We start from the raw sequence: 15,337 nt of genomic DNA, 5'->3' as shown, positions 1-15,337 counted from the left end.
TTGGGTCCTGGGTTCCAGCCTCACATACTGGGCATGTGAGCACGGTCAGGTCACTTGGCTTCCCTCAGTCTCATGACCTGCCCTGCTTACCTCACAGGGCCCTGGGGAAGAGGAGGTGAGCTGAGGGAGGATACTTGAGAAAGAGCTCTGGTGATTTTTGAAACGTACTTTCATATTCTTTGATACTCCTCTCTTCAAGAGGTGGAGCCTCATTCCCCTTGCTTACATGTGGGCTGGATTTTGTTAGAAGTGACCCACTTCTAACAGAATAAAGCAGAACTAAGGGTGTGTTTTGTGTGTGACTAGGTCATGAAACAGCATGGTGGCTTCCACTTGGCTACACTCTCTCTCAGATTTCTCTGGCGGAAAGCCAGTCGCCCTGTCTTGAGAATACTCAGCCCTGTGGAGAGGCCCTCATGAGGAATGGAGCCCTCCAGCCAAGAGCCACCTGTAGTGAGTTTGAGAGATTTCAGGGCTGATCAAGGAAAAAGATGATCAGGAGGTTGGCAATAGCAAACAGTGAGCTTTATTTGGGCTTTCACAGGCTTGCGTGCAGGGGAATCCCTTTACAGCATGAGACCTTCCACAGGCGATCGCTTGGGGCCACCACCCAGAAGAGGAGGAGGGCAAGGAGAGGCAGATGGAGAGGGTCCTTCATACCTAGATGATATTGTTCAGCAACATGATGGGGAGTCTTGGGGTGAGAGAGCTCCAAGGGGCAGTGGTGGCTTGGGATATTCAGTAGCACCAGAGTTTATTGTACTAATGGCTAGCAGATCTGGCATGCAGTATCCTGGGGCATGCAAAGCAGGCAGGGTCCAAATGGCTAAAGATGTATTTAAAACAACTGGGTGTGTAAAATAAATTTTTTTATATTTATTTTTATTTTATTTATTTATTTGGCTGTGTTGGGTCCCAGCTGTGGCACGCAGGATCTTCATTGCGGCATGTGGGATCCTCCGCCGCGGCTCGCGGGCTCTTTGTCGCGGCATGCAGGCTTCTCTCTAGTTGTGGCACGCGTTGCAGTACGTGCGCTTAGTTGCCCCTGCTCCACCTGGCATGTGGGATCTCAGTTCCCTGACCAGGGATCGATCCCATGTCCCCTGCATTGGAAGGCAGATTCCTAACCACTGGACCACCAGGGAAGTCCCTGGGTGTGTAAAAATTTGAATTTGCACCAGCATGCTTTTGAGCCAACGGTCCCAGTTGGCTGTGAGGAGCCAAAATAGAGGGGCCATCCTTGCCTCATTATGTAACCATGTCAGTCTTAGAAACAGATTCTTTAATCCCAATCAAGCCTCAGGCGACTGTAGTCCCAAAAGAACTTTGAAACTTCATGAGAGACTCTGAGCCACAACAACCCAGAGACTTGGCTCCCAAATTTCCGACCCTCAGACACTATGTGAGATATAAATGCTTGTTGTTTTAAGCTGCTAAGCTTTAGGATCTTTGTTCTGCAGCAGTAGATAGCTAATACAAATGCCTTGAGAAGCAAAGCCCATCAAGCTGCAGTAAAGTCTGGCTTTGTGCTTACTCCGTCTTTCTCCCAGGAGGCCAAGGATGCTGCTTTGGAACAGACAAGGCACAAATCCATCAGAATCAGCCACTTTTCACTTGCTTCTAAATTATTTAGGCCTCCTTTGCCTTCATCCCAACCCCAGACTTTTTTAAATGTTAAGCCTTTAAATAGGCCTGGGCTTCAGCTTGGGAAACTACATTTCTCTTTCATCCCTGCCACACTCTCCTCTGCCCAAAGCCAGAAAGGTCTTGGAGAAAGCTCGTCTCTGCCCTGATTGATTTTTCCCCTCAGCTGTGGCTCCATGTCATTGACTCTGACTGGGTCCTAATTAGGGAATTGGCTTCACCATTTCTTGTCCTGGGAGCTGGAGATGGCACTGCCAAGTTGGTGGACACCTCCGTGCCCTTCCATTCTCACCACCCTCAGCCAGGATGTTCTTTCAGGGGTCCGGCCTGAATCTCTCCTGGTGCAGCTTAAATCTGCACCCTTCTCTCTTTCTCCACAAAGGAGTTTCTTCCCAGCAGATGCAGCCTCCTATTTGCTTTGTCACAGCTGGTGCTCTGAGCCGAGCTCCTCTCACTCCCAGCACAGCCTGCTGACCCCCCTCCCAGAAGAGGACCGAGCCAACGCTGTGTGAGGCGTGTCCTGCTCTCCCAGATGCCACGTCATCATCCATCTCTTGTTTCCCTCGCTGCCCCAGGGAAGCCGGTGAAGCCTCTGGGGATCCCTGTGCCCTACGCGGCTGGGACCAGGAGAGGAGTCCTGAGCTCTGTTCTCAGCTCTGTCCTCTGCTCTCCTGGAGTGGCTCCCCTGGACCTCCGTGTGCTCACTTGCAAGTCCATCTCTCAGGGCTGCAGAAGCTTGAGTCTCCATGTGACCCGTAGGAAAGCCAAGACATGCAGGTTATGGTCCAGCTCAGCCGGGTCCCCAGGACTGGAGTTCCTGCTCAGGGCTCAATCCCCAAGACAGCTGGGCCTGCCCTCACCTGCCACCCAGACCCTGTGCCAGGTGTGGAGGGAAGTGGGCCCTGGGAGCTCAAGGATGGCTCCCTCCTGCTTCCCAACCTTCCCAGGGGCCCTTCTCACCATCTTCTCTGTCTGGTGAACTCTGACACTTCCTTCTGAGCTCAGTGCAGAGGCCACTTTCTCTGATCCTTCCCTGCCTCTCAGAGCAGGGCAGGGGGACCCCCTCTCACCTTCTCCCCATCCTATCCTGGTGCTTTGGGGACACTCCTGTGTATGTGAATTTATACTTATTTCTCTCTCCCCGGTTAGTCATCTCCAGGCAGGACAGGACAGGGTCCCTGGTGCTCTCGGCTCTATCTGTGTTTCAGCAATTCCTGGTTGCTGCACCCTTAAGTTTGAGAACCACTTGGCTAGTTCCCAAGGCAACCAGCAGCCTCTCTTGACACTGGGGAGGCAACACAGCTTGGGCTACTGGAAGGGAGGACGCAAGGTCAGGATCAGGCCAGGAATACCTCAGAAGGCCCCTGGAAATGTCTGACTTGAGCCAGCTGGGGACCAGGCTGCTTACAGAAGTGGAGTGTCCAGGCCATCGGGTGGCTGTCCTACTGTGTGTCTGTGCTCCGCTGTCCAGAGGGCAGTGCAGCACTTCAGCTGTGGGACAAGTGCACGTCGTCAGGACTGCTGAGGTGCTGGGGCAGGGTCTGCACCATCCTGTCTTCCCCACAGCCTGGCACCATCCTGGCACCACACAGACCCTTGCTCTGTGGCTCTGCCTGGCAGGAGCTGACCAGAATGAGAAGAGACTTCTAGCAGTCCAGGCGGTCCGGGCACCGAAAGGGCCACTCTCTGAGATGACAAGTCCCTGTCACGGTCAGTGTTCCACCAAGGCCGCATCAGCCGGGTCAGATGCTAACCGTACCACCGTGCTGGGAGGGAGGCTGGGCTAGATGCCCCCTGTAAGTTGCCAGTTTCTTAGTATGAATTCCTTCCCACCACATTTTAATAGCTGAGCAAGTAAAATCCCCATGGTGAACTCTTAGGTGATAGGTGAGGAAGGTAGTTTTTGGGCAGTGGATCCAGGCCAATGTTTCTGAAATCACTGCTCATGAACAGTTAGTACCCTATTCCTCTAACTGAGCTAGGTCACCCCAGCTGACCTGTCCCTGAGGGGTAGTAGCCAGAGTCCTGGTTGGAGTGGTCTGTTTCCTCTACCCCTTCTTCTCTCCCTTCCTCTGAGAGGCCTGTAGAAGGGGTGAGTAAGGGAGGGGAATCCTGAGTCAGATACTCTATCTTCTATTATCATCCAAAAGTTCCAAGAGAAACCAACTCATTCGAATTCTCACCATGCAGAGGCCTTAAGATCCTCTTAAAATCCTATTTCCTTTTTTTGTGGGTAAGCAATTAGTGAATGGTCTGTTAATAGTAATGGAGATCAGAATTGTGATTTGTTTGGGAGTTTGTTTTTTTAATTTTCTTCCACTTTCTCTGAGAAGTGGCTTCAGTGCAGGAGAGGAACAAGAAAAAAGGAAACTAATGTTTAGTGAGTATCTGTTAAATGCAGCAGGATTCCTTGTCAAGGGCTCTCATGAAATTGTTACCAATTGAACAGCGCCTATTGCCCCATCTTACATATAGGGAGAACGTATGATTTTCTTTTGACCAACACAAGACCTCAGTGCAAAGGTAGCTATCTCCATTCAGAGCACCAGTGAACCTTCCTCAGGTGAGGCTGGCCTCATGCTTCCCCAGGGACACAAAAATTTATCTGGCTGGGCTGGGATCCATGGACATGTGGGTTTTCCCATTGCCTATCTCTGTGCCCTAAACCTCTTTCACCTCCCAGGCCCTGGGCCCCTCCACACACATGCCTCAGGGAGGCATATGTGGAATTCGGAGATGTGAATAAACAGGATATTGTATACAATGCAGGTAAGAATATACACTGGAAACAATTTGACAGTCTCTTGTTAAATGGAACATTTGTGTACCCTAATACCTAGTATCTTACTTCTTACACATACATAGAGAAATTTTAGAACAGTGTACCAGGACACGTGTACAAAACGTATTCAATGCTTGGTATCATTGTTCAAATGGCAAAGGAGTAGAAACGGTCTCAGCGTCTATCAAAAGGAGAATGGGTAAGTAAATTATGGCATATTCACACTGTATCAGTTGAGATCCAGTCTGGAAAGCAGAAGCCACACTTTCTCTCTTTTTTTTTTTTTAATTTTTATTTATTTTATTTATTTATCTTTGGCTGCGTTGTGTCCTCGTTGCTGCGCATGGCATTTCTCTAGTTGTGGCGAGCGGGGGCTACTCTTCATTGCAGCATGTGGGCTTCTCTTGTTGCGGAGCACGGGCTCTAGGCGTGCGGGCTTCAGTAGTTGTGACGTGTGGGCTTAGTAGTTGTGGCTCGCGGGCTCTAGAGCGCAGGCTCAGTAGTTGTGGCGCGTGGGCTTAGTTGCTCCGTGGCATGTGGGATCTTCCCGGACCAGGGCCCAAACCCGTGTCCCCTGCATTGGCAGGCGGATTCTTAACCACTGTACCACCAGGGAAGCCCAGAAGCCATACTTTCAATCAGAAAGGATTTAATACAGGATGTTGTTAGCAGAGGCACTGGAGGGCTGAAAGAAGACAGAGGGAGTGCTGAGCTAATCCCTGAATAAAAAGTCAGGAAGCAGCTACCCACTCCAGGGTGGAGAAACAAAAAGGAAGGGAGGGTTTTACAGACCTCCCAGAAGCTTGGAGGAGGGGCTTTAAGGAATCTGGGCTGTGACCTCTGAGGACGGGACACAACCCACCACTGCCTCTGAGAGGAAGCAAGAGGTTTTTGGGGAGTGAAGAAAGGGCTGGAGCCTGGGGCTAAGTGCCACCACTAGAGAATCACTGGAAGGAACCAGGGATATACAGAGATAAAAAGAAGGTAGTCCCTTCTCCCCTCCTCCACCCTCCAATTTTTCTTCAGCGCCCCCTATTAGCAGAACCTAACAGGATGCCAGCTGAAAATGGATCAAGGACCTAAATGCAAGAACTAAAACAATGAAACACTTCGAAGAAGACGTAGGACAAAATCTTCACAGTGTTGGATTTGGCAATAATTTCTTGCATATGACACCAAAGGCACAGGTAACAAAAGAAAAAATAGACAAACTGGACTTCAAGAAAATTTTAAAATTTTGTGCACCAAAAGACACTATCAATAGAGGAAAAAGGCAACCCACAGAACGGGAGAAAATACTTGCAAATCATATTTGCAAAGGGATTACTATCCATAATATATAGAAAACTAAAACTCAACAACAACAACAAAAAAACAACCTGAATAAAAAGTGGGCAAAGGACTTGAATAGACATTTTTCTAAAGAAGATATACAAATATTCAATAAGCACATGAAAAGATGCTCAATATCACTAATCACTGGGGAAATGTAAATCAAAACTACAATGAAATACCACCTCACATCAATTAGGATGGCTATTATAAAAAAAAAAAAAACAAGTGTTGGCGAGGATGTAGAAAAATTGGAATCTTTGTGCACTATTGGTAGGATTGTAAAATGGTACAGCCACTGTGGAAAACAGTACAGCGGTGCTTCAAAAAATTAAAAATAGAATTATCATATGATCCAGCAATTCCACTTCTTGGTACATACCCAAAAGAATTGGTAACAGGGTCTCAAAGAGATATTTGTATACCCATGTTGATAGCAGCATTATTCACAGTAGCTAAAAACGCTGAAGCAACCCAAGGGTCCATTGATGGATGAATGGCTAAGCAAATGTGGTGTATACACACAATGGAATGTTATTCAACCTTAAAAAGGAAGAAAATCCTGACACATGCTACAACATGGATGAAACTTGTGGGCATTATGCTAAGTGAAATAAGCCAGTCCCAAAAGGATAAAAACTGCATGATTCTGCTTATGTAAGATACTTAAAGAGTAGTCAAATTCATAGACAAAAAGTAGAATGGCAGTTGCCTGGGGCTAGGGGAAGTGGGGAATGGAGAGTTATTGTTAATGGGTACAGAGTTTCAGTTTTACAAGATGAAAAGAGCTGTGGAGATGGATGGTGGTGATGGTTGTACAACACAATGAATGTATTTAATACCACCGAACTGTACACTTTAAAATGGCTAACCTGGTAAGTTTTATGTGTATTTTACCACAATAAGAAAAATTGGGGGGAAAAAAGACGAGAAAACATGAAATTTAGGACAGTGTTTACCTCTTGTTGGGGGAGACAGGAGGGAGTGGGGTGAAGAGCAACACAAAGGAAGATGCAAGTTATTACTGATGTTTCAGCTGTCTTGTCGGGTGGCAGGCTCATGGGTGTTAACCATATTATGTTTTATAGATAATATTTTGTTAAATATGCCTTTTAAAATGCATAGAACATTGAATTTTAAAATATAAGTGAGAAAACATTCAGAGGTAAAAGAAGGAGGGAATGTAGCTTGGAGGCAGGCCAGTTGGAGTAGTGGGCGTGGGCGGTGGCACAGCCATGACGTCCGTGGGACAGCGGGGCCCGGGGCTCCGGCAGGAGGGCCGCGCGGGCGCAGGAGGAGGAGGAGAAGGAGGGCAGCCTGGGATCCTGGCGGCGGGGCTGCAGGGCCGCTCTCGACCACACGAGGGCGCCCCATACCGCCACATCCAGGCGGCGGCGGGGGAACTGGGGGGCGGCAGGAAAGGAGGGAAGCCGGGGAGAGGCCTTCTGGGGAGGGTGGGGTGGAGGGAGAGCCTCCTGTCCGCCCAGACTGGCGCCTCTGTTCGGGTTTACCGTGTGGTCAAGCCTTGAAGAAGGTCAGTGTGAGGTTCAACTGGAAACAGAGCCGGCTTTCAGGCCCTGAGGAATCCACGCGAGGGTCCATCAGGGCTGCCTGCGGGGGGGGGGGGGGGGGCGGTAATTTGTTATTTATTGAGGCGTGGGTGGTGCGCCTGTGCTGTGTCGGGGGAGTGACTCTCTAGGTTAGCGGGTGTGCGTGTGGGTGTGTCTCCAGGAATATAGTGGAGTGTGGGAGCAGGGCGAGGGGAGGGCAGTTGCTGCTTCCCCCGGCCTGGGGCTGGTCCTAACAGGAAGGAGAACCTGCAGCAAGATCCAGCCCGTGAGGGCTCAGAACTTTTTCCCCCTCAGAGGAGCCCCAGGTCTGAAAGAGGAGGGATGAGCCTGGCTGCCGGCGGTGCAGGGCACCTCCCTCAGTCTGGCCCAGCAGGACTGTATATTGGGGGCTTCCTCTGGGGCCTGCAGACAACGCGCCTCCCGCCCCAAGCCTTCTAGTGGTGGTTCAGCACCCAGCAAAGTCTAGGATGCCACAGCGGCTGCCAGGCCCTGGATCCTGCCTAGGCCTGCTGCTCGGGGACCTGGTGTTGGTAACTGGTGCCCAAGGGCATAGCCCAGCAGAGGTCTGTGACCTGAAAAACACCGCTCATCTCACTTCAGACCAGAACTTTTTTTTTTCTCCCAAAAGCAGTGGCAGGGAGCCCAGGTTTGAGGAGGGTAGGAAGGGTGGGAGAATGTGCCTCCTCAAAATACGCCTCTAGAGTAGAAAGATTATTCTGAGCTGATTATTTTGAGAAACTACAGACAAAGGAGGAGTTCTGAAAAACAGTAGAAACTACTTTTTTGAAAGACGAATTTACATTTATAAAGAAAATCTCCATTTGTAAGGGTATTTCCCTCACTGCGTGGAGAAGTTGCCTTTGAATCACAGAGAATCTTAAAAATCCCTGAAGAAGGCAGTGACTTAAATCTGCATAACAAACCCTACCCTTGTTTACTCTGTTTTTCCTGGTAACCCTTCAGAACTGGCTTCCTCCCCACACTCACCTTTGTTTCTTCTGTTTTTGGCTTTAGGTGGTATTTAAACCGCTGGTTTAGGCCACCTGGGAGAGTTAACTCCTTTTCTCTAGGTGTGTCCCTGGTGTATAAGTATATGTGAATAAACTTCTGTTTTCTTCTTTTGTTTACAGAGGTCTCAGTCGAGACTCAGAAGGGTAGGGGAAAGTTATTTTTCCTCTCCTACAGCGGGGACGGCTTCGCGGACCTAGAGGCTTCTCCCCCTCCCACCAGTCACTGGTCGGCTATTGCACGTGAATGCGCTTTGCGGGCTATATCCTGGTCTGGCGTCTCAGCCCAGAATTTGAGAGCATTAGGGTTGGTAGAAATTAAACCCAGGGTGGGAGCCTCTGGCCAATAGGCTGAGGCCCTGTACAGTGTCCCAGAGCCGGGGGGGGGGGGGGGGGGTGGAGAGAAAGTCCTGCAGCTTCTCAGGGGAAGAGGAGGAATAGCAAGCCACAGGCGTCCTGGGGATGAGAGCAGGACATTGCAGTGCCCAGGAGATGCCCTGCAGCGGAGGGAGAACAAGAGCAAGCCTCAGAGGGCTCTGGCTGATCACTCTGTCCTTGTCCAGACTTCTCCCCAGTGGCCTGGCCTTGGCTCTGTACACCCTGTCTTTCCAGGAGCTTCGTTCCTAGCTCTAGCCAAACAACCACGAGGAAGATGTGAGAGAACAACATCCTTCTGGGATGGGACCACTCTGGGGAGTAGCAGGACCTGGTGGGGAGCGGGGGTCCAGGGAGCAAGGCTTAATGACCATGTAGTCGTTAAGAAGAAGGCATCAGCATCAGTCCTGGGTTGGTTAAATTTCCAGTTCAGCCACCTAGTAGCCATGTGAACTTAAATGAGCAAATTACTTAACTGAACTTCAGTTTCATCATCTGCAAAATATGGGAACAATAATTACCTCGCAAAATGATGAAGATTTAGAAAGTAGGAATGTAGAATGCTCAGTCAATAGTAAATGCTGTTACTATTGAAACCGACTTCACCTAAAACCTCTGCTGAGTTTATGATTAACCTCTCTATGCAAAATTTTATTCCCTTTCTTGTTGCGTATCTGTTCCCCACAGGATTGAGGATTATCAAAGAAAAGGGGGGATTGGAACCTAGCAGGACCCTGCAGAGATCTCCCAGGTACAAAAAGCCTTTCCATTTCCCTGTTTTTCGTTTGTAGGAAAAGGCTTTAGTCTCCTAGGCCTGAGTTCCAAAGAGCAGATTCAAGCAGTTACTAATTAGGGAAGTGAGGAAACGAAGAAATAAAGGAAAAGCAGCCAAGAAACAATAGTTCAGTGATAAAACAGAGTCCTAAGGATATATATAACAATCTGACAGGTATCTTTGAATTGTTCTGCAGGAAGTAAGACCCTTATCCAGGTGGAGGTCAAGCAGAGCACAAGCAGGTACATCCCAGACTGGTTGGAACCAGATGGTTGGTGATTAAGATTCCTGAAATATCACCCTGTTACCTCACCACCAACCAATCAGAAGAAAGTCATGCCCCCTGCAGCCCTCACCCCAAATGTTGCCTTTAAAAACCCTTCCCTGGGGACTTCCCTTGTGGCACAGTGGTTAAGAATCCACGTGCCAATGCAGGGGACACGGGTTCGAGCCCTGGTCCGGGAAGATCCCACATGCCATAGAGCAACTGAGGCTGTGCGCTGCAACTACTGAGCCTGCGCTCTGCGTTTGACCCAACGCAGCCAAAAATAAATAAATCAATAAATTTATTTAAAAAAAACCAAAAACCCTTCCCTGAAAGCCATCTGGGAGTTTGGGTCCTTTGAGCACAAGCCACCTGTACTCCTTGCTGGGCCCTGCAGTAGACGCTGTACGTGCCTTCACCACAACCTGGTGTCAGTAAGTTGGCTTTGCTGTGCCATGAGCAAGCAGACCCAAGTTCGGTTTCGTAACGCTATCATTATTTTCCAATGCCCAGACCCATGTAGCATGGCTCCAGGACTCTCTTCCAGGCTCCGACAAAAGCAATCCTATAATTTGCCTGTACTACTGTACTGTGATAGTGAATCACTAAGAAGTTATTATGTTACCCAGACAGGAATGGGTTAATGTCTCTCTGTTGACGGGAGCCTCTGGGAAAATGCCTTGATTCCAAAGACTTAGTCTGTTGGTTGGTGGCCTCTCCTTTCATCAGGGATCTCACAGCATAAGTCACACAGAACTTTCAGAGCAGAAAGAGACGAGGGGTGGTGCCTATCTCTATTGCCTGCCCCAATAGAAGATGGGGCCCAGGAGCTCTGTGTAAGGCTGTGCTGATATCCCTTGTAACTTTCATATCATGGGGGTGAGAGCTCAGGGGTCAAGTTCCTTCAGCACTGGGGGAAGAGAAAGGGCCTGAACTTAAACTATGTGTGTACAGCTTTTCCCTTCTCCCTGCTCTGGAGCCTTTCAGGCATCCAGTTAAAACTCCCATAGGTGAGGCAGGGAGAAGCCTCCCTGGTTCATGGCACATAATAGCTGCCTAATAAATGTTGCTGGAATTGAATTGCATGCAGACAATAAGGTTGTTGGGAGCGAAGGGACTTTATGTGAATTCAGTCCAGAGGCAGGAGCCTGTAGGTGGGCACCACCCAGGATCAAGTGCCAGGAGTTGATAGGGGCCGCACCCTTCTGGGTGTGCCTGATGTTGAAACCTGGCAGCCACCCTAGGTTTCTCCCTGCTCCCACTCCCACCCTGCTCAGTTCACTCTGCCTCTTCCTAAACTCACTTGAATCTGCTCTGCCTTTTCCCTTGTCCTCCTCTCTCGGCAACCATATTTCCAGCCCAGACCACTGCCGTATCATACCTGAAATCCTCGCTTCCAACCTATTGCACAAACCGCATCAAAGTGATATTACTGAGACCAGAATGGTGATGATCCCTCTCCCTGCTTAAACACTGCTATGCGTCCCCATTGCCTACAGGATAAAGCTCAAATTCTTCAAAACATGACATGTAAAGCCCCATGCGCCTGCTTTCCTCTCCAGTTTCCCTTCTTACCCACTACCCCCACTGCCACTCTGGGCACGGGTAACACTGAACTGTCCACTCATGGAGAATGCCAAGCACCCTTTATCTTCCAGGGTTTTTTGTATGTATATGCTTCCTCGAGGTGGAAATTAGCATTGTCTCCACACACACACACACACACACACACACCTTGTTTCCTCCTGCTTAGTCTGATTAATTTCTAGTTCTCCTTCAAGCCTCATATTAGACTCCGCTACTACTGGGAAACTGTCACTTACCTCCTTCCCTCCCCACCCCGTCAGTGCTGGCCTGGGTGCCCCCTCTCTGCTCTCCCAGCTGCCGGTGCTCCCCAGGCCTGTACTTTTGCATTGACCTCTGTGATCCCAGCTTTTGCTCCCCTGAGGAGGAGTGAGTCTCCTCACTTCTTCAGGGTGTGGCCCTGCCTGGCCCACTGCTTTATCTCCAGGGCCTGGCCCAGGGCTGGCACTTGGCAGGCGTGTAGACGCGACCACTGTAACGTTCGCCAGAGCCCGCCTTCGTTCAGCACACACTGTGTGCCAGGACCCGGGAGGGTGCCTCCAGGCGTAAATGTGGTTAATCCTCACATGGCTGAATAGCACACAGGGTCCATTCCCGCCTGTTTCCTGTCCTTTAGAGGTGGAAAACTAAAGCCTCATCTCCCACACCTACTCCTTCGGGAGTGGTGGGTGCACATTGTGATCCAACGCTGAGACCCTCACGTGGGATTTGGAAGGTGGAAGGGAGCCAGAGGCCACCTTCCTACTGCTTTGGCTGCTCCCTTCTGGCAAATGGGGTCATACAGATGTGCATCTTCTCCTGCAGTGCTGTCCAGTGTGCGGTCCCCACCCCCAGCAGCAGCAGTGGAGGCCCTGCCTGCTCCCTGGATCACAGCCACGACAGTGTATCTTGAACTCAGAACTCAGGTTGCCAGTGATAACATCCAGATGCCCACCTTCCTCTCCTGCCGAGGACTAGGGAGCAGATCCTCTGGAGACTCAGCCTTACCCCCTCCCCTCCCCCATCCAGCCATCCCATAAGCACCTAACCCCCTGTATCAAGTCACTCTCTGCTCAAAATACCTTGAGTGATTCCTATTTCCTGTGCTAAACTCTGGCTGATATGACTGTTGTTATCCTTATTTTACAGATGGGGAAACCGAGGCACAGAGAAGCAAAGTGATCTTCCCAGAGCCACACAGCCAGTGGGTGGTAGGGCCAGGCTCCAAACCCAGGTCTTTCTGAGCCCCGAGCCCACTGCACCATCTTGCCTGGTGAATATGTGTTGGTGTTGCCGGATGTGGGAGGAGGCCCGGTGAGCTTTTAGGCGGTGGGCTGGGCTGACTGACGCCCATGGCAGGTCCTGAGCAGGTGCCCAAGGTGTCTGTTCCTTCCTGAGAAGCACAAGTGGCTCAGGTTCCTGGGGACTGACCCCGAGGCTGGGGCTGTGGGCTGTGTGGGGCAGGGAGGCTGCTGAGAGCCAAGCCGTCTGGGCACCGTGTCAGTCAGTTCCCAGGGTTGGAGCCCATCAGCAGTGTCTGGAGAAACACTTAAGTGACCAGTGCAAAATCAAATTCGGGGGATGGTGAGGTGGAGGTGTCACCAGGCCCGGAGGCCATCTTGGGCGGCACCACCTCGGTGAACTTGTAGTGGTTTGTTCTTGTCAGTCCCCCAGGGTTGAATGGAGCCTGAGCGCCTGACAGACATTTGAGGCTCATGTATGTACCAGAATTCATAGGGAGAACATGGTGGGCACTCAGATTGAATGTTCCTGCCAGCATACTCTCTCCTATTAGACAGCTAAAAGTATAGGAGAGGCCAAAAGGTTGTCCAGTGAGGAGAAAAGTAAATCAAAGGAGTTGGTTGATGCTTCAAGTAGTTAAAGGACACCAGTCTTTGGCTGACTACATCTGAAGGCAGGGAGCAAGGCAGCCAGTGGGCCAGCCCCTCTTCCTGGACAGATCTTCCTCTGGAGTCTTCACTCATGTATTCATTCTTTCTTTCTTTTATAGATTCAATAAATGAGTGCTATCACATAACAAGCACAAACAGATCCTCCCTGCCTCACAGAGATGTTCCAAGGGAAAACATGTCTTCTGAGTTTCCTTGTTGATTAGTCCCTTTCAACATCCTGCCTTTCCACAGGTGCAAACCATTTTCTTGGCAATGACTCTAAGTGTGCTAGTTGCCTGTGAGACGTGGGTAATACTGCAGGGTTGCCTGGCCCTGTAATGAGGACTTAACGTTCCTAGAGACTTGAGGTACCTGGGACATTAATTCTCCACCACCACAGGTCTGCCGGCAGAAGTTCAGCCAAAAGGTAGGAAGGGAGGGGAGGGAGTCTGACAAAGGGTGTAGAACGCAGACACTTTTTCATTCATTTCTCCGAGGCTGCCCATAGGTTCACAGGGATCTCCTGTGTTTGTCCCTTTATCAGACCTGGGCTTGGTAAACATTGCTGCTAATTCACTAGAGTTCCTGAAGTTCACCTTCTGGATTTTAGGGTCCTTATCACACTGTATCGTAAGCACTGATTTTCTTTTATTGCCCCCACCAGACAGAGCTTCTTGCAAACAGAGACTGGCCCTCGTTCACTTTGCTATCTTCCTAGCCTAAGCCAGGGCCTGGCACATGGTCTGTGTTTAACACATGCTTGCTGGTCAGTTCTACCATGGCTCCACACAGCTCTCTCTGGATGCTCTTCTCCGGGAGAAATGTAGCCTTCCCTTTCTCTACCCAGCTCAGATGTCACCTCCCACAGAAGCTTCCCCAGTCTCTCAAATCAAAAGGGCTCAACAACTTTGCATGTTGTTCCCTCTCCTCTCAAGAAGCTCACAGTCTGGTAGGGGTTTAGAAAAGCAAGCTAATGTGTACAGTGCACTGTGGTGCTAGGAAAAATTATGACAGACTTTAAAATGGGCAAAGGATCACTGGGTGTTCATTCAGTGGAATGCTCTGAGTTGTCTAGGATTCCAAGCTGTCTGATTCTCTAGGGAACTAACTGCACATTTGATTATCTTTTGCTGGGCTGTTTTATAACTTTGCTGTGATGGAAGTTAACTTGTACAGGGCTGATGATGGTGCAGATGTTTCCTGCCTGATGTGTGATGCAAATTGTTCCTGTTCGTGGCAATGCAAATGAGTTTTGTCCAGTAGAGAATAAGTCTCCATAAGTCCAATTCTCATTTGAAAGTTGTAAAATCTTACTGGTTCTTTGCTTTTTTTTTCTTCAATTCAATTACTTATTTTACTAAATGAGTAAGAAATAGAAAAATTAAAATATAGATATTTGTGGGTTTTTACATTTTATTTATTTTATTTTAAATTAATTTTTATTGGAGTATAGTTGCTTTACAATGTTGTCTTAGTTTCTACTGCACAGCAAAATGAATCAGCCACACACATACATACATCCCCTCCTTTTTGGATTTCCCTCCCATTTAGGTCACCTCAGTGCATTAAGTAGAGTTTCCTGTGCTATACAGTATGTTCTCATTAGTTGTCTATACTGGTTCTTTCCTTAATTAATGAGTTATATAAACGTTAATTTTATTTCTGTATGAGAGTCATGATTTTACCATTTTAAAAATTATGTTTCAGTGGTAAAAACTATGACAGAGGTAGTGATAATATGTACTGAGCATTTATTCTGTGTCAGGAAGTATGCTAAAGATTTTATAGTTGTCATATTTAATCCTCATAGCAACCCTATAAGGTAAGTTCTATTTATTAGTCCCATTTTACAGATATAGGAACTGAGGCCTAGAGGTTAAGTAACTTGCTTAAGGACCCAGAGTTAATAAGTGGTCTATCTGGACTTTGTACCCAGAGACCTGGGATTTGACACTAATATTCATACTCTAACTGCACTGTCGCCATAAAGGCACTCAGAAACAAATTGGGGCAGCCACTGTGGAAAACAATATGGAGATTTCTCAAAAAACTAAAAATAGAACTACCATATGACCCAGCAATCCCACTCCTGGGTAAATATCCAAAAAAACAAAACAAAAAAGAACACTAA

The 15,337-nt window shown here is 48.8% G+C and overlaps 1 long non-coding RNA gene across 1 annotated transcript; it reads left to right on the top strand.

The window, feature by feature from the left end:
* Window positions 1-7,220: 7,220 nt before the first annotated feature.
* LOC133088296 (uncharacterized) lies at window positions 7,221-13,453 on the top strand. Its single transcript, XR_009700511.1, has 5 exons — window positions 7,221-7,292; window positions 8,460-8,643; window positions 9,399-9,462; window positions 12,464-12,587; window positions 13,326-13,453. It is a non-coding gene; the product is annotated as an uncharacterized LOC133088296 (long non-coding RNA).
* The last annotated feature ends 1,884 nt before the right edge of the window (window positions 13,454-15,337 follow it).

This window comes from Eubalaena glacialis, chromosome 3, assembly GCF_028564815.1.
Source record: "Eubalaena glacialis isolate mEubGla1 chromosome 3, mEubGla1.1.hap2.+ XY, whole genome shotgun sequence".
In the NCBI taxonomy this organism is placed as follows: domain Eukaryota; kingdom Metazoa; phylum Chordata; class Mammalia; order Artiodactyla; family Balaenidae; genus Eubalaena; species Eubalaena glacialis.
This window is presented reverse-complemented; position numbering and strand designations above follow the sequence as displayed.